This window comes from Parasteatoda tepidariorum, chromosome 4 (genome assembly GCF_982258835.1).
Source record: "Parasteatoda tepidariorum strain Cologne lab strain chromosome 4, Ptep-v5.0, whole genome shotgun sequence".
NCBI lineage: Eukaryota > Metazoa > Arthropoda > Arachnida > Araneae > Theridiidae > Parasteatoda > Parasteatoda tepidariorum.
In genome coordinates this window covers 43,347,857-43,367,152 of record NC_141758.1, presented here as the reverse complement: position 1 = coordinate 43,367,152, position 19,296 = coordinate 43,347,857, and the positions used below count along the sequence as shown (strand labels likewise).

The 19,296-nt window shown below is 28.1% G+C and overlaps 1 long non-coding RNA gene across 2 annotated transcripts in view; it reads right to left on the bottom strand.

Annotated features, from left to right (window-relative positions):
* Positions 1 to 19,296, bottom strand: part of LOC122269141 (uncharacterized) — a 151,327-nt gene that overhangs the window by 111,639 nt on the left and 20,392 nt on the right. For both annotated transcript variants that reach the window (XR_006225000.3, XR_011636991.2), the window contains exon 2: positions 7,241 to 7,436. This is a non-coding gene — a long non-coding RNA (uncharacterized LOC122269141). The remainder of the gene's footprint in view (positions 1 to 7,240; positions 7,437 to 19,296) is intronic.

Below are 19,296 nucleotides of genomic sequence, written 5' to 3'. Positions count from 1 at the left end.
GAAGGAAAACTAGTCATTGTCAAAGCATTTCAGTTACAAAAGAAGGTAAAGAAGTGCATTCTGAAAACTTCGAATTGAATGTCAAAGAAGTAATAGAAGTCTCAGGCTCTCCATTGCCCCTTCAATGTCTGTCACACCCCAAACCAGAATTAAACATGAGACATTGCTGGAACATGCACCAGGTATAGAATGCCGGATTAACTTGGTACTGCGCAGTAGTAGCACCACGCGATTTACAAAGAGTAAAAACGAAAAAGAAAATATGAAGTTACGAAATGCAAAGGTTCTACGATCATTGTAGACAGATGTAGAGTGAACAAAAAACGTAAAGAAAAATTGAAATTGAATCTGCAGAATTAAGTAACACAATACGAAATCAAACTTTAATGGAAGAGAAAACAAATCGTTAGTCATGAAGGAGGCAAAATATGGTGGTTCCCATCTCAGATCTAAAATAAAACAAGATGTATATTGATTATTCAAGAGTCAAAAACTATGTAACTTCGACACATCTTTTCACGAATTCTTTTGGCGTATGAAAGATATGAAAGATCTATTGAGAATTTTCTAAATAGCGAAAGAAATTATGCTTTTCATGTAGTTGGTTGCGATGGAACTATGGTAAACGTATGGAATTAGGCGTTATTTGTCTGCTCAAAAAGAGTTTGAAAAACCAGGATACGTGGTTACTAAACGGGTGACTTAATCCCTGTACTATTCTGCAATACGAAGCAAACGATTTTAAAATCAAATAATAAAATGATAGGGAACTCCCGGAGTGATCTAAGATGACAAGAGCGAAGTAGTTTCATGAAATATTCTAGAGGCACGTAGTGTAAAAAATCATTTGATTTCCTGTTTGATTGCTAGATGAAACAGAGAGGAAAAAACAATTGATAGAAACTACTTTAAATTTCATCAGACAATGAAACTGGCTTAAGTGGTTTTTATCCCATGTTTCTATCTAGTTTTACGACAATTTTGATAGAGTTTTTCTCCCTAGCTTAACTATTAATTTAGAACACTTAACGTGGACACTTTTTGACTTCCTTTTTAAGTGAAATCTAAAAATGTCAGTTAGGGACGGTGATTACGAAGCAATCTGTATAAATATTTGTCCCACTTTTGCGTTTTGAGATGCATTAATTTTAGTATTTTTATATTTACAGTTGGACATTAATTTTTATTAACAAAATCGTAAATTTTTAATTCAACTTGAAAGCTCCGCAGAGCAACCATGATTGCTTCTCAATCATCATAATTTTTTAACAGTCGATGTATTTTAAAGGGGCAAAGATCATTTTGTTAAAATATATACATAATTATTGAAGTTTTATGTAAACGCATCTTGTTAATATGTTAAATACAATAAAAAAAATTATTACCTGGATTTGAAAATAATTCATTCTATTTGAAAACAAATTAATCTTAGGGAAACAGAATTTGAAACACATTTAGAAGAAATAAAAGAAATGAAATTTTACTCGTTAGCGATAACCTTATGTCCTTATATAAAGTCAAAAAATGCTTTCATCAATCTTGAAATAAGTTATTTATATTTTTAAAAGTTTCACGTTATGCTAAAGATGTCTTTGTTCCGAGAAAAATTCTGATAAAATTACCGTACTGTAATGACATTTCTGATATAAAAAGGAAAAAAAGGGGAAAAAAACATAATTCTGGTAAATAAAACAGAAACATTCGATAATTTAACCATTCATTTGGTATTTTTTACGTTTATATGCTAACGATTTACCGGACAATCTGGTTTTCAAAATTGCTATTCTTAAAATCACACACTTAGTAACAAAAATACAATACTGAAAATCGAATAAATGGTGTTTATGTCATGCTGTAAGATATGATAAAATTACCAACGTTTACCATATTTTATCACAGATTACAAAACCGTATTTTATTGTTAATTTTGCCAAAATCATTACCAAAGCATTTCGGTAAAAATTACTAAGCTTTTTGGTGTTTCTGTAGATTCAGATACATGGAAAATTTTACCATATTCCGGTAGTTTTGACCTTATTTTTTTTCTCAGTGTGAGAACATCCTAATCTCCCTTCTTCTCTATCTATCTTTTCTTTATAACTTCTGCTCATTAAAATAAAGATCTCGGGAGAGACATATAGAATTTTTTACATCAGTGAATAATTATAGCCAATATTAAAACAACAAAAAAGTCAATAAATTCATACACAAAAAGAACAGCAAAAAAAAACAAAAAAAAAACACGCGAAATAGCAATAACAAATTAATTTTTTTTTAAAAAAAAACTGGTTTTAAGTTCATAAGCAAAAATGGCTTTTTGAGCATGTCATATTTTAATCCCTTAATTACATTCTTGGAAGCTACAGAGCGGCCCACATGGTATTTTTTTACTACAACTTTAGCAGTTTAGAATTTTTGAACTAATGTTAATTCGAATGTTAAATGATTTTATTCCATCCTACAGCATATATTTTTATCTACACACCTACGCAATTTCAAAACTTATGGTATACTAAGACAGCAAAACAAAATTTATACAAACACCCATGACTGATTTTTTAACATAGAAATAAAATAATTCCTTGCTTGAAATCAATTCACTATTCATGCATTGAAGATACAATAAATTGTTATGGTAATCTAAAAAATTCTAAACATTACTTTCCAATTTCGATTTTGAAAAAAATACACAACTTTATTTGAAAGTGTTACGTTAATTCTTTCAAATAAATGAATATTCTTTCTCAGTTTAACGTCCGACTTGTTTGTTTCTCAGAAACATTTGCTAATGACATTTAAATTTTATTTTTGAAGTATTTGATTAAGATACTTTATCTAGAAAAGTTCCTACAATTCGATGGAGCAATCTCGAAACACAGAATTATTCTTTTCACTAGTTACATTTATTAAATGGAAATTCTATTCAAACGTGCTTATCTTTATTTCGCTTGAATTCTGCAGTAATAATAATAAACTAACGCCTAAAAGAAATCTAAATTTTCTAAAAGTAAGAAATATTCGAGGCGTTATACAAATCATTACACACATTCTTTGTTCTGAATGCTTATCTCTTTCAAAGGGAAAATTCTTAACCAAGATAATTACTTAGAAGGTGCATTTCCACTCGAAAAACTTCTGTCTTGGGGAAAAAGGAAAAAATCTTGTTCATTTAAATGTCTTCCATGCGTTATATTGAATGTATTTCCAATAGAGATTTGAAAAAGAAAAATAATTTCTTCTATTTAATGGTTCTGAAATCATTATTCGAAACGGTCCGAAATTAAGTTGTAGTTTTATTGGTTATTATAAAATCTGGCTTTATTTTTTTCTTCTTTTAAGTCAAAATATAAATAACTTAAAGCAGTGAGTTCATATTTGTAAAATTTAGTTTTTGTATTGCAGTCATAACTAAGTTTAACTGTTGATGATTCTATGTTTCTAACTTTTAAAGTTAGCTTAGGTTTTAAGTTAGAACATTTTAGCACTAACTACATTTTTTTGAGAAACTAACTAATTGATTAAACAATATTAATAATTCGAACTGTAAAATCTATTATTTTTCTATCAGTAACTTTTTTCAACCGTTGAAAAATCTTAACTGTCTTCCATGCGTTATATTGAATTTATTTTCAATAGAGATTTAAAAAACGAAAAGTACTCCTTTTTCTGTTTAAAGGTTGTGGAATTATTATTTGGGACGCACCGAAATTAAGCTCCCTTATATGATGTTTTTTTCTTCTTTTAAGTTTTATAAATATCTTAAGTCAGTAAGTTCATACTTGTAAAATTTAGATTTTGTATTGCAGTCATAACTAAGTTTAATTGCTGATGATTTTATGTTTCTAACTTTCAAAGTTAGCTTAGATTTTAAGTTGGAACATTTTAACACTAATCACACATTTTTGAAAAACTAGCTACTTGATTAAACAATATCAATAATTCGAACTGTAAAATCTATTATTTTTCTATCAATAACCTTTTTCAACTGTTGAAAAAAATCTTAACTGTATTCCATGCGTTATATTGAATTTATTTTCAATACAGATTTAAAAAAAGAAAAATACTCCTTTTTCGGTTTAGTTTGCAAAATTTAAAATTTTCTTTATTTTTCAGATGGTTTGTCTTCTAAATATAGATCGGATAAACCCGGGAACGAGTTACAAAAGAATTTGAAGAATTCAATCATTTTTTTTTTTTGGCGCAAATTTACTCCATTAGACTTTAGCTTTAAGTGAGACATAGGAAGAAATACTTCCTTTTTTGGATCCTTTCTCTCTGTTTGTTACTCCAGGATCTAATGCCTTCCTGATTTGCAATTCTTCCTTAGTGTAATGTTGCTTTTTTTTTATCTTAACTATCTCATTCCTAAAGAAATTTCGTGTACCTTTTCTGTTAATCAAGTAACATAGAAATCACATTTACTGCTAACTATTGCTTTTCAAATCATTGTAAACTATATTATGTTTAATAAGCTGTGTATAAGTTCAGAGACATATTCTAGATTGGAAACGTTTTTTATTTATTTACTGTATAGTAGTTCAATCCATCAATTTACTGTTTATTAGTCTATAAATAGGAAGTTAAAAATAGCTTTTTCTAGTCAGACATATACTTAAGTCCTAAAAAAATTCGCTGCGATTTGATATCTAACTAACCGTGATGGGATATCATTATTTTGAAAACTATAAGAAACATCATTTGCAATGTAAACAATCTTTTTAATCAAAGGGCTTTGTCATTGATAATTATCATTTCTTAACTTATAAAATGATAGGTTTTGTTATATAAGCTGGAATTGAATTATAATATCGTTTAAGTTTGTTGTAAACTTAATAAGATGTCAAATTGAACCAAATTAAGCTAATAGACAGCAAATTTAACTTAATTGAATTTATGGTCAAATTGAACCAATTATTAAACTTGATTACTTATTATTACGATTCGCATTCAATGGAATTAGTTTTGAATTTAAAACCTAGCAGAAAAATTTGAACGGGTTTATCGTTTAAGATTTAAGATTAGATTGGTTAAAAAATGAATAATTTGATATAGTTATAAATAAATAAAATAGCCTCGGAAATTAAGTTTATTTAATAATGACTTTAAATTGTACCTCAACAGTAGAAATTTTGGATTCTATTGGATCACAACATTCCTTAATTTTACTGCAACTGTTATAAAGTGCAAAATTGAATCATAATAATATGATTTAATCCTTCTTGAGCTTAATTACATGCTACTATGGTTTAATTTATTAAAACATGGTTGATTTTGAAACATTTTTAAGTTTTCTTTTTTTTTTTTTAATTTTTAAGATAATACTATTAGTATTGAGAAAAAAACCAATGGTCAAAACTTCCAAAATATGTTAAAATTTACAGTGTTTCTAGTCTTATGGAGACACCAAAAAGCTCGGTAATTTTTTAAGCACTTTAATAATTTTGGTAAAATAAATAAAAAATATGGTTTTATAGTGTGTGATAAAATTTTGTGATGTTGTAAAATTTGGTAAATAATGTAAAGTTTAGTAGTTTTATGATGATAAATTTAAATATGGCATAAAAACCATTTATTTGTTAAAATTCAACTTTTAGTTTTGTATTTTGTATTAAATGTGAGGTAATAAGAACTATAATTTTAAAAATCAGTATGTCCAAAAAAAACGTTACAGCATGAACGAAATGAATGGTTTAAATTCCGCATATTTTGGATTTATTAACCAGAATCATGATTTTTTTTTTATCAGAAGTGTCGTTGCCATACAGTATGGTACCATATGTGGTATGTGGTGTAAAATTACGTAATTTTACCAGAATTTATTTTCTTCGTGATTGCACGACCTGAAACCAAGTAGTCTGCAAATTTTTCTTCATTTACATTCAAATACTAACCTTTCACCTCCAAATTTTTAAACACTGACTTGAAATGTAGTTATTATAATTCTCAAAGTTTAAGAATCTCCCATCGATAATTCTTCTGTGTTACATTTCTTCGTTTTATATCATTATTTTTCTCAAAATACTTACATAAAAAAATTAGTTGAATCTCAAATTTAGAGATATTTAGAAAGATTTCGTTCACTCATTGTCTTTCATAAGTTATTTTGAATATATTTCCGCTGTACGGGCTGACAGAAAAATATTATGCTTACTGGTCCTGAAAGTGTACTACAAAATATACTCAAAATTAATTTAAAATTTTATTTCCTATTCTTAACTATGATCTACTTCGGCAGAATATATTTCTTTTCCTTAAAGGTTATATATGCTGTAAAAATAAGAATTTAAAATATAAAATTCATATTGATAAAAAGTTTAGTTAATTTCTAAGATCAATGACGCACTTTGATTACCTACTCATCACTGTTATTATGAAAGTTCTATTATTATAGAATTAAATATTTTGTATTCTTTTACTACTAATCACCAATGAGCGTGAAATGTAAATATTTAAGAGATGCTTTTAATATCACAAATGACATTAAAAATATTTATCAAGATTTTCACCATACAGAATCATTTCAAGACGATCCAAAGTCGGTTATTTTTTACAACAAAAATCGCACAAAGTTTCACTATTTTTCGCATTTTTTTTATCGAAGTTCTTTTCGCATCGTATTTTTTCAATTATACGCCAAAATTTAACTGTTATGCATTAGAATTTATTGAATACACTGCATACTCTTATATTTTCTTCCAAAACGAAAACTGTATTGTGGTGCTATCTATTCAACTTTAAGAGCTAACTATTATTAAAAAAGTCAAAACTGAAAAAATTAGATTTTAAAAAAAAAGAATATTTTTCTTTTTGAAATTCCATTAACTTTTCACTTCGAATCTCATTATATACACTGTAAAACTTACCAATAAAACATTAGATATTAATTATAAAATCAAGTTTTTAATTTATTGTGCTGCCATCTATATTCATAAAGAAGTACTACCAGTAAAAATAAGCAAATTAAATATAACAGAAATATATTATGCAATACCAACATTTTAAGTGCCCAATACCGCACGTCAGAAACATTTTTGGAGACTCTTTAAAATACACGCCATGAATAGAAAAATATTTAGGAAATATAAATTAGTTTTTTTTTTGTGTTATATAGGATGTCTTTATTAAAAATTTCACGAATCGTTTTTCGGAACATGGCTCTCGTATCGCCATAAATTTCCTACACTTTATAATCCACGCAATTAGTGAGTAAGCTTGAGGCCTAGATAAATGCAAGAAATACCTTTCCATAATATCCAGTGCTCTGAATTCCGGTCCATTAGTTTGGGATCTATTTCCATAATACGTCCACAAACGTAATCCCTTTTGAATGGAGCTTCCAAGTCATCTTATAGTAAAGCAAGACTAGTAGCAAACGCAAGCCAGTGGGATTACCAAACGGAAATCTTCGAATACTTGATCACAGACATTTTTGGCCACTGCATACAACAAAAAAGAAATTTTACTTCTACAGAAATGAAAAATAGGAATAAATACTACTTTCTATATCTGACTGCGTTTTTAAAATTAAGAAGTTCAAGATGTACAATATGCATATAACATAAAAAAATTGCCTTAAGTTCAAAAAGATAAATAACATAGAGTTAAATAACAGAAAGAAAAAAAAAGAATAAATAACAAACAAAAAATAATAGGAAATTGTTAAAAATTTTGAGTACACAAAACATTTATTGTAATAGTAATTTTCTGCAACCTGTTCATTATTTTTGTTTTATTTAACTGATTTTTCAAATAATCACATTTTCCTCACAAATTCATGTTCAACTGTATTGCACAATATTTTTATTGCTTACTTGTTTATATTTTTCGTCTTCATTGTGCAAACATATTTCATCATAGATATGATTATATTTCAGCAAAGAAAGTTTAAGCTATTATGAATATGGGTTCGAGATCGAATCATAATTTCATTACTTTGAATTACGTATTTACATGCGAATTTCCATCCATCTAAATTAGGTGCTTAACTACTGCTCATTAATTTCAATACACTTATTATTTTTTCACATTTTCTAAAAAATTCACAAAATAATTATATATCGCAAAAATATAATATCTTGTTAAAGCAAAAGAACGTATTTAATAACATAATTTAGTATCTATTACAGAATTAAAACATCTGAACTACATTTGTCTTAAATTTTTCTATAATCAACGAAGATGGCTTCTCCACTTTAGTAGCTTGACGACCAGGACGCGAAGTCGAGCACTAGACGGTACAGCAGTTTAACGAGGACCGACAACACACTTCTTCGGTTTCTTCACAGGCTGATCAAAGTGGTCACCCACCCGCCCACTAACAGCTGCCACTACTGGGAACCATGTCAGTGGGAACCGTGTCTTTATGATTAGAAGACCACTGTGATGAAAAACAGACAGAAAAATACATAAAATTAAGTAACCTTTTAAAAAATGCTGATTACAAAATTGTACTGAAATATTAGATTAAGCTTTGTTAAAAAAATCTAGAATAACAGCTGTGTTGCCCATATAGTAAAGATTCTTCTGTTGAGTAAGTAAATATCATTGTAAATATTAACTGTAAATGATTTAAATCAAAAACAATTTTCTCCCACCGTCTATTTCTTAACCAGTTGAATTTGGTCGACAGTAAAAATGCTCTTAGATATAAAAATAAACCCTGTTTAAAAATTGAATATTGTAATGTTGAATATTAAATTTTATGCGCAACGTTATGTAAAACATCTTTTATAACTGAAGAATTAAATTTATATCGAATCATTTTAACATTAATTTAAATTATGGGATTAAAGCTTTCTACGTTGTGTTTTAAGAGACATACAAAATTCGCACTCACTATAAGTTCATTTGACATTACATTACAATAAAATCGAGTTTTAATGCTTAAGGGTAAAAAATCATAAAATTTTTAATTTAATAATACAGACTATACTATAACTATTATTATTTTAGTTATTATCTAAATTTCATTTTACGCTGCTAGAAACCCATAATTTTAGACAGTGTGATGTTTTTGTGTTTGATTATTAGATAAAAAAAATTTAAAAACCATTTTGTGTTTTCATGGATAAGGTTTCAAAAAATATAATTTTTAAAGTAAAAATAAAAATATAAAAGGAAAATTAAAGTAATAAAAAACAGACATTTGATTAAAAATTAGTTTACATATTGGGATAGAATTTGAAGCACTCAATGGAAGAGTTAGGACACTTATTACTTTAAAATATTAAGGAGATTGAAATATTAGGATGGTAAAAAAGTTTTTCCCAGCATTCGTGTAGATTTATAGTAGTTGTTTCTAAACTATATAAACTTTTATATAAACTTTGAATAAACTTGACGCATATTTAAACCATTGATGCGTAGCATAATAATTTGAATATATTGCAGTAATAATGTATACAGCAGGATTAGAAAACTATATTGCCCGACATATTTTCCGAAAACTATATTGCTACGATATTGCTCGACATGCCCGAAGCATGTAAAATTTCTGAAAGGGCAGGGAACTTTTATTCAGAAATGTCTTAAACTACTGATTAAACATTCATTTAAAGTTTAATTACAAATAAAATTTATAAAACACATCTAGCTTTTAAACATTTTTATAACTTATTCGATTTTATTCCTTTAATCACGCTTATTTTTTGTAAAAAAAAAAAAAAAACTAACTTCAATTGCTGTGCATAAGAATACAATAATTATAGAAATGGAAATTTAAAAGTGAATGCAAAAGTGAGAGTGATACTTGTGAATAACTCTTAATTGAGATGTAATTCAAATCTTTATTAAACAGAAGAAATGGTTTTTATGACATGCTCTAAAGTATAATGATGAAAATATCAAATTTTATCACGTTTTTGAAATTTATAACATTTTACAGCCTTTTACCGACCTTTTTGGTGTTTCCATAGAGCCAGAGAGTGTAAATTTTACCAGATTTCTTTTCTCAGTGTGGTATTCAAAAGAGGAAAACGGGTAATTTAATTATTTATTTTCTAACTTGTTTTGGGTAGGAGTAAAATATTTAGGACTACTAGGGCTTACCAACAGTCATAACATCTTGTACACAGTAATACGTTTTACAAATTAATTTATATTTTATTACTGAGTAAAATAAGGACTAATAACGGTAATATACTTCTACTGAAAAAGAATAGACCTAGAATAGTTTTGCTACTCGTTTTTTTTCTCTTTTTTAGCCCTGTCTAGTCAGCCCTGTATATGTTTGTTTATATATGTTTGTATATTGTCATCTTACCTACTAGAATTTCAGATACATTTTTCTTTTCAACAGAAGTGTTTTACCATATGTCAAGATACTATTTAGGTTTGTAATGCGCTGTAATTTAAATATTATGACCTGTTACATTCGGCATATTTTAAATCAAGAATATTTTATAAGTACTTGCGTATTTTTTTCTGGGGCTAGAGATTGCGAAATAATTTCATAAAATTAAGATTTATTTGATTATTTTTTAGTTTTTCAATTTTAGGGATTCAAATTGCATCAAGCTGCATTTCAAAAGATGTTTACATGTGCAAATGGTATTCATAATTTTGCACTGTAGGAATTAGTCTAAACCCTTTTAAAACTATATATCAAATCCTAAAATTTTATCAATTATCCTAAAATTTTCCTTTGACATAGTAGTCCGAAAAAGAGATAAATTATGCTCGCAAATACAACAAAAAATACATGGAGAAATTGTTTTTAATAAAAAAAATCTTTGTTAAAAAAACATTCTGTTTAATAAAGCTAAATTAATTCTGATTAATTAAACTAAAATATACGGTATATATATACCATTATTTTTTCAATTCATGTAATAACGGTTTACTGGATATTAGGTTTTTCAAAACCATAATCCTTATTACCACACATTTAACAAAAAATTCAAAATTGAAGAATAAATTTAACCGCCATGTTCTAAGGCATCATGATAAATTTAAAAAATTTCATTACATTTATCAAATTTTATCACATATTATAAAACCATATTTTGCTGTTCATTTTTCCAGAATCAATATAAAAAAAAGTTGCTTCAATTAAAATTACCGAGCTTTTGGGAAGCTTCGAGCTTTTCTCTTAGAACCAGACACAAGGTAACGTTTACCATGTTCTGATATTTTTGACCACACGTTTTTCTCAGTGTAAATCTGGGATCCACATCTCAACAAAAAGTCCTTCAATCATTCATATTCAATCATTCAATCAACCTCATTCATTTTGTTACATTTTAATGAAATTAGGTAATAAAATAGGGCAACTTAATGTTGTAAATGCTACGCTTGAATTAAGTGGGAATCAAATTCTGATTTAACATGTTTGTCGTTAAAAAAATGTATTATTGAAATCTTAAGATGTTTCTGTATTAAGTGTTGTTGAAATTTAAAACCAGTTTTAAAAGTTTATACTTTTAATAATTTCCTCTTTACTATATAAACTCTAAATAAAGCATTACCAAAACCTTAAAATTCCATCATTTTTGTCTGGGTGCCATATTTTGAATTTGGATACATTTTCAAATTTTCAACTATTGCACTCATAGCAGTGGTTAATAATGTTGACAATGGCACAAATCCGTAATCCGCCTTTTGTACTCTAGGAAAAATGTGGCCGAAACTACCAGGATGTGGTAAAATTTACCATGATTCTGCCTCTCTCTACGGAGACACCAAAAAGCTCGTTAAATTTTACCGAAGGTCTTTGGTAATGATTTCGGTAAAATTAACATTAAAAAAAACTTTTTTTATAATGAGTAATAAAATTTGGTAAACTTGGTAAGTTCTGATAATTTTATCATGATACCGAGGGCATGGCATAAAAATCATTTATTCAGTTAAATTCGCTTTTCAGTTTTGTATTATTTATTAAACGTGGGAACTATAACTTTGTAAACGAAAATTTTTAGTAAATACTTATTATATAAACAGAAAAATTTCCAAATGAATGGTTTTACATATATTCTTTATACATATATGGCTTTATTTACCAAAAATGCGCTTTTTTTACTAGAAATATCTAGAAACATATACAATTGGATTATTTTATCAGAAGTATTTTCTCCGTGTATATTAACGGTCATATTGCTTTTAATATCTTAGGTTTATACTTTTTGAATGATAGAATTTTTAATTTTAAGTAAACTAAATTTAATATTGCTTTTGTATTAATATATTTGAGGGCAGCATACATTGAAGTGCAGCGTACACTAGAGTTGGACAAAAATGTAATCGATTACATTTTTTGATTACAGTAATCAATTACTTGGAATCATGATTACAAGATATCTTAATTTTGATTACAACTGTAATCGTGATTACAACAAACAATTACAGTAATCAATTACTTGTAATCGTCATTACGACTTTGATTACAGCTGTAATCATGATTACAATTGTCGATTACAGTAATCAATTACTTGTAATCGTGATTACAAAATTCAAAAATTTTGATTACAGCTGTAATCATGATTACAAGTAATTGATTAATGTAGTTGAGTATTATAATCATGATTACAGTTGTAATCAAAATTTGTAATCATGATTACAAGTAATTGATTACTGTAAGTGAAAAATGTAATCGATTACATTTTTTCTCTACTCTGATGCAATCAAAAATTCTGATTACTTGTAATCATGATTACATGCAATCGGGATTACAAGTAATTGATTACATAGCAGTAATTATCTGTAATCAATTACAGTTGTAATCGATTACTGTAATCGACGGCCAACTCTGGCGTACAGAATGTATTTGAAATACAGCAAATACTGAAGTGGTCAACAATGTCGAAGCATTTCAGTCTCTGCACATACTGCATCCAATAAATGCCTTCCGGTAATGTTAGAAAATCTCACAGTTGGTACAAGGCTAGAGAAATGCGTATAGATAACTAGGCGGTCGTCTCTCAGATCTCGCAATTAATTGGACAACAATTAGAATTAGGCGATAAGTCCCCATCTTCCAAGAAGGGATATTTTGAAATATACGTATCTCTTCCTTTTCAGACAAGGCCTACGTCTTTCTGGCGTTAGTCTACATGCATGGCTAAGTAAATTTTAACTTAAGGGAGATAATTCCTTTTAAATCCTTCGGAGATATGTTTCAAAATAATGAATTCAATTTTAAATCTTTTAGAAATTGTATAGATTTCGAATCTGATTTCAAATTGGAGAATAATTGCTGAATGAGAATTTCGTATGGATTGTTACGACTGACAATGTTTGTAGATTAATTAAAGTTGAAATTATTCGCTACTAAATAAAATTTTAAGCTCATAGAATTCAATACTTTGAATTTCTATATATTTGACAAATAAATTTTTCTTTAAGATGAAATATTGAATATATATTGCGCATTATTTTTATAAATTTTATGAGTTATTGGATTTGGCAAAAACTATTATTCAAATAAAGCATATTTTTTTCCTAGAGAAGTTGAATTTAGTTTATTACGGTTTGCATGATCCAAAAATAAATTATTTAATTATAAGAAGAATTTTCTTTAGCAAACTTATCATTTTTTAAACAATAGGGAAAATGTAAATTATATTCTTAAACTGATAAAAGAAATATGGTCAAAACTACCAAAATGTGATAAATTCTACAGTGATTTTGGCTCCATAGAAACACCAAAAAGGGCAGGAATTCTTACCAAAGTAAGGATTATCAAGTAGTAAAGAGTTAGTTGAAATTAACTGTAAAATATTGTTAATTTTATTATGATTCCTTAGAGTTAAGCAATGAAACCTATTGATTCATTTAAATTTCATTTTTGTATTTCTCCCTAATTTGGTTTCATTAAGAAAAAACGTATGGTATTTATTGTATTTATTTATTGTATAATATTCCTTTTAGGCATAGTCAATGTTTTTCTGACATTTAGATGATTAATCAGCTTACTATATTTTAAATTAAAAGTGAAATTTTTTTTAAAAATAAGTAAAAATTTAATACTTAGAAAAGCATATATGTGATTTTTGATAGTTATTCGATAAGAATTGGAGTTGACGATGTTTTTACTAAAATTTTTTTCTTAGTTTGAATATCTCAAGATACTAAATATTAAATAAGCGACATTATAAACATAAATATTTAGATCATAATTCGATCGATTATGTTCAAATTTTGGAATTTTTTTAACTTATAGTTAAGTACTTTAAAGCAATGCAAAAATTAGTATATTTTACAATTCAAGTTTATTTACTATTATTAAATAAAAGAATAAAAAATACAATATTAAATCATTAAGACTTATTTTTTCCAGGTACAAGTTATCTTTGGACAAATGAACTCCATAATTGCGGGTAACTTTTTTTTTATTCGTTTTAAAAGTTCTCGAGATATGGAAAAATATGCGAAGAGTAAAATTAAGTGGTCCAAAAAATATGGTAATTTTTAACTGCTCTCGCATTGATGAAACAAAGATATTTTTAATATATGTTTCATGAAAATGATAAATTGGTTTCTTTGTTTAGATCTACGCTGGTGTGCAAAATTAAAAGAAGTTTCGGATTTCATTACTTATCTACAAACATCTGGCTGCGTGTCAGTTATAAAATGACATCGTAAGCAACTGAATCCCTTTGAAAAGGAACACAGGGATCCAAGAACTCATAACTGTACCTTTAGTTACAGAGACATAATTTAAACAAGAATGAAATGAATTTAAAAATTAAAAGTATTTAATATTTTTTTAAAATTTTTTTTCTCCAATGGCAGGCCAATTTAAAAGAACAAAAAGGATAAAATAACAAGAAAAACAAGGCAAAAAGAGATAAATAGAATTGAATGCATAGTGACATGCTTAGCCCATACGGGCCCTAGCTTCCCAGTAGCGTCCACACACAGTAGTGGAGATGAGCGCAGGACAGACGGAAATATGGGGCAAGTCCATGTCCTCCCCAAGGCGACAGAGCTTGCATTTAGGAGAGTCAAAAATGTTTATGCTAAAAAGGTGTTTGGCCAGACAGTCATAGCCCGTTACAAGTCTAAAGAGAGCGACTGCCGTAAACCTGGGCTGATTTGGGATAGTTAAAATATGGTTGAACCAGGTTTTGTGTATATTGCTTGTACGGAAATTCTCTGAGAGCATGCTCCGGAATTGGTTTCGGACCAGCAATTTAAATGAGTGCAGAGAGATGGAGCAACGAGATGCAAGTATTTAATATTGAGTTAGGGAATTTAACATTAAATTTCCCGTGTTTAGTAAAGTTAGTTGTTGATTAAATAATCCCTAGGCACTGAAGCTGTAGGATAATATTTGGTTTAGAAAAAGAACTATCATTGGTTTCAAAAATATGCAGATGGAAAATAAAAGTTTACCTGTTTCAAGTACTCAAAAATAGGCGTGAATGAGATTCAGGGGTGAATGTGTTAATTGCTGTTTGCGTTAATGCTTAATTATTAATGAGGGCTATGCGAAATAAATCAATAAATTGAATTGACATAATACTGCAAAATATTTTCTTTTTAGTTTTAATATTGGCAATGTGCATTGTGGATACGTTTTATACTCTATTGACGTAAACTGTTTTAACTTCGCAACATTTTGACAAAAGAGAATATGTAAACGCACATAACTAGTGATATTGTAACGAAAACATTACCTTAAAAACAATATTTATTTCAGCATTTTACTAAAGCAACTGGTGCCTGGGAGTTTAAAATCGGACAGCGAATGTAAAATTAGATACGTAGATACTTTATTTACGTCACGCGCTAGAGCTGCCCAAAGGGCTATTGGTGGCGGATTGGGAAATAACCTTGAGGATGATCCAAAGGCATGTTATCGTATTTTTGATCTCTTGTAGAGGAGATGGGCCTGGACAAATGAACCCTCCGCTTTAGTAGCTTGATGACCTGCGTGCGAAATCTAGTACTTTACGGTACGAGGACCCATTCCACACACCTTCGGTACCTACGCAAGCTGATCAATGTGGTCACCTACCCACCTACTGACCGCAGCCAGTGATGCTTGACTTCTGTGTTCGGCTGGGAATCATGTCCTTATGATCGGTCCTCGGTGGGCGCTTAAAATTAGATAGAGTGTCCGTTTTGGCGATTAAATTAGTTGCTGTTGTTGTTGTTTATCCTCATCTGGCCTGACCAAGTCATATCAGATCTATGAACCCGTTGACTTGAATGGAATCGAAGACCAAAAGAGGAGTAGAGTAGATGTCTTCAAAATTATAGCAAGATTAGTAAAAGCAAAAATTGAAATGAAAAATTTTTCCATTAAGAAGTTGAATTTAATTTATTATGGCCCGACAAAATCTTAATTTTAATATTTAATGTTATAAAATTCCTTTTTTTTCTTTTATTTAAATGCATCAAATCGTACGACTCTAAAAATAGCTTGGTACAATTTTAAAAAGTAGTTATATATTTGAATATATTCTTTATGTGAAACAGTTTCTGAAATAAAGCTCGTTAAATAATGCAATATCATTTGTAACAGAGGATGCATAATCTTTCTGGATTGCAAAACTTTCAGTGGTGGTTGTTTGAGGGCGGTTTAAATGCAGTCCTCTTAGTATGCAGAGATTTCCGCCATCCGCGCGAGGAGAAAATGTGCGAATATTTTGCATTTGAAATGGGGATTAGAGCTCTATATATATGAGGGTTGCAAATGCCCTCCAGGAATGAATACGGGAGCACCTTTTCCCAAAATCAGGAACTACCCATTTCTAAATAAATTGAGCATCAAACGTTATACATTGTAATACTTGGGTTATTTGTTGAGTAACATCATTAATGGTACTTATTGCCCAAAGCTTCGACTTGTAATGTCTGTAGAGAATTTTTAATGTATATTGGTAGTGATGGAGTGATGAGATTTATTTGCAAATCAATGCAATGCATAAGAATTTTTTTTAAAATTTATATACAGTTATTTTATATCGATATTATGGTGGTACATAAAATACATTTTTAAAGTGTTGATATTTTTTACTAATATGTTTTTTTATAATATTAAGTAATTAGTTTTCTATGAAATGGTGAAAAAATTATGCTTTTATCTAATTTATGGAGCAAAAGAATATTTATTTATTTTTTCTTCGTTAAGGAACTTTAAGCTTTTGACGAAGAACTTTTAATAAACAGATTTTTGCACATATTGGCAGGTATTTCGATCAAAGAGAAGCAGTTATTCATCACTGAAATATCATCAATTTAAAAAAATTAATTATTGTTAAAATTTTAAATCTGGATGCAAAAAAAGATTTCTAACTATTTTTTTTTACTTTATGTTTTAGAACAAATATAATTCCGTTAAACTGACAGATATTTCTTACTAACTATTAGACTCTTTCTTATAATTTAAAAACGCCTGTAATTAGCTTGTAATAAGAGCTGCAAAAATACATAAAAAAGGGACACCGGTGTCTCATTTGTCCCAAAAGGTTAAGAGATTTAGAACTTTTGAATGTTTTTTTAACGACTATTTTTCTTACATTTGTCAATTTTAATTAATTTTAATAACAATTCTTTTAAATAGCAATTCTTTTTAAAAACAAATGCTAAATGTTGCTAACCACACAGTTTGATACTTGAATTTGTTTAATTTAAAAAATGGTGCGGATGCTTTTTTTAAAAGTAATAAAAAGAGAAATATGAGATAGAAAACTTTGAAAGTTAGAGATTAATCAATACACAGTGAACAAAAAAGTAAACATCATGATCAATTTTTGAATTATTGATCGGATTTTTATGTTCCAGTACACAACCTGCAGTGAACGTGATATTTTAAGTTAAGAAACCAAGCGCAAAATTATATATTTTTTTCACAAACATAGTTTTTACGGTATAAGGGGGGGGGGATAATATGGCCCTATAGTTTAGTCAGGACACAGGTTAAAAATGTAGAACTCTTAATATTAATTTCACTTATTGAGTATGTCTTATTATCTCACGCGTTAATAAAGCGTATCGAAACAATTTTGCAAGCGGTTATAAAGTTTTCACACCATTTAAATCAACGTAGTTTTTAATATTTGAAACATCGCAAAATTTGAAGGAAATCAGTGGAAATAAAACAAAACTTTATAAGTACTACTTCTTTGAGATGGCAAAAGTTAACTCTAATAGATTCATGTTTCAGACAGCCTTCTTGCGTAAATTATTGGTACCCTATTTTCAAGAGTCATAATATTTCAAGGGTCAAGTTTCCCCATCCGTGGAGAAAAAAAAATTCTTGTTCAATTCTGTGACAGTACGATTTTGGATCTTAAAATAGTATTTAGTACCATCAGTATTCTGAGTAACTATAGTCTTTTTTTAAAGGTTTTAATGCTTCACAGTACTTCATTTCCAATTAAATGATAAATTTTTTATTATATGTTTACGAATTTGATCAAGTTTAAATATATCTACAAAATCTTAAAATGTTTATTTTATTGGGTAAAAAGTTTCGGGGCAAATTTACGGTCAAAAGTACCGGCACTTAGGTACCTTTTACAATGAAATCCATTTTTACCGGAACATGTGACAGAATTTGATGTACCCCAATTTTTACAGTAATATCGTAAATTTACTGAATCACTCTAATTAAATAAATAATTCTGTAAAAATCACGGTATAATACATATTTTAAGAAAAAAAAAAAGGATTTTTCCTTAGTTTAAGTGCGGGTATTTTATACCGTTATTTGATTTGGAATTTTCTACAGTATAATAGCGTTTGTTTTCTCTTTGACTCGCAAATACTAAAACAGGGATGGGTATATTTAAATAAAACTCTCAATGTACTAATTCTGAGATATAAGTACAAAGCACGGTTTATTTTTAGATGATAATGGAATAAATGCGCTAGCAACAATTGTCAGAAAAACTTATAAACCGATATGTCTTCTAAACTGTTATTTAAATCACATCGCTATGCATTTAATTTTCATATACTTGCATTTAAAATGTTATAACTAGAGCCCGGATTTTGATGACCTAAAAAATCTCAACTAATGCCCTTAAAAAATGCCCTTAAAAAGGGCCAAAAATGCCCTTAAAAATGCAAAAATTGCGCAAAAAAAGCCTTAAATAATGCAAAAATATTGTATTAAAAAAATATTTTGGTCTTTAAAATTATTATGAGTCATTTAAAAAATATAAAGCAATGCAATACTTGTTCTACGTTCATTAAGGTTTAAAAAATATGTTTTATATCCTAAAATAACAAAAAAAAGGAAAATATATTGACACCAAAATATTTTTATTTTGTATAGAAACTTTAATGGATATAACAACCTCCATCTCATAATATTACTAAATATCAGAATTACATTGGATTATTAAA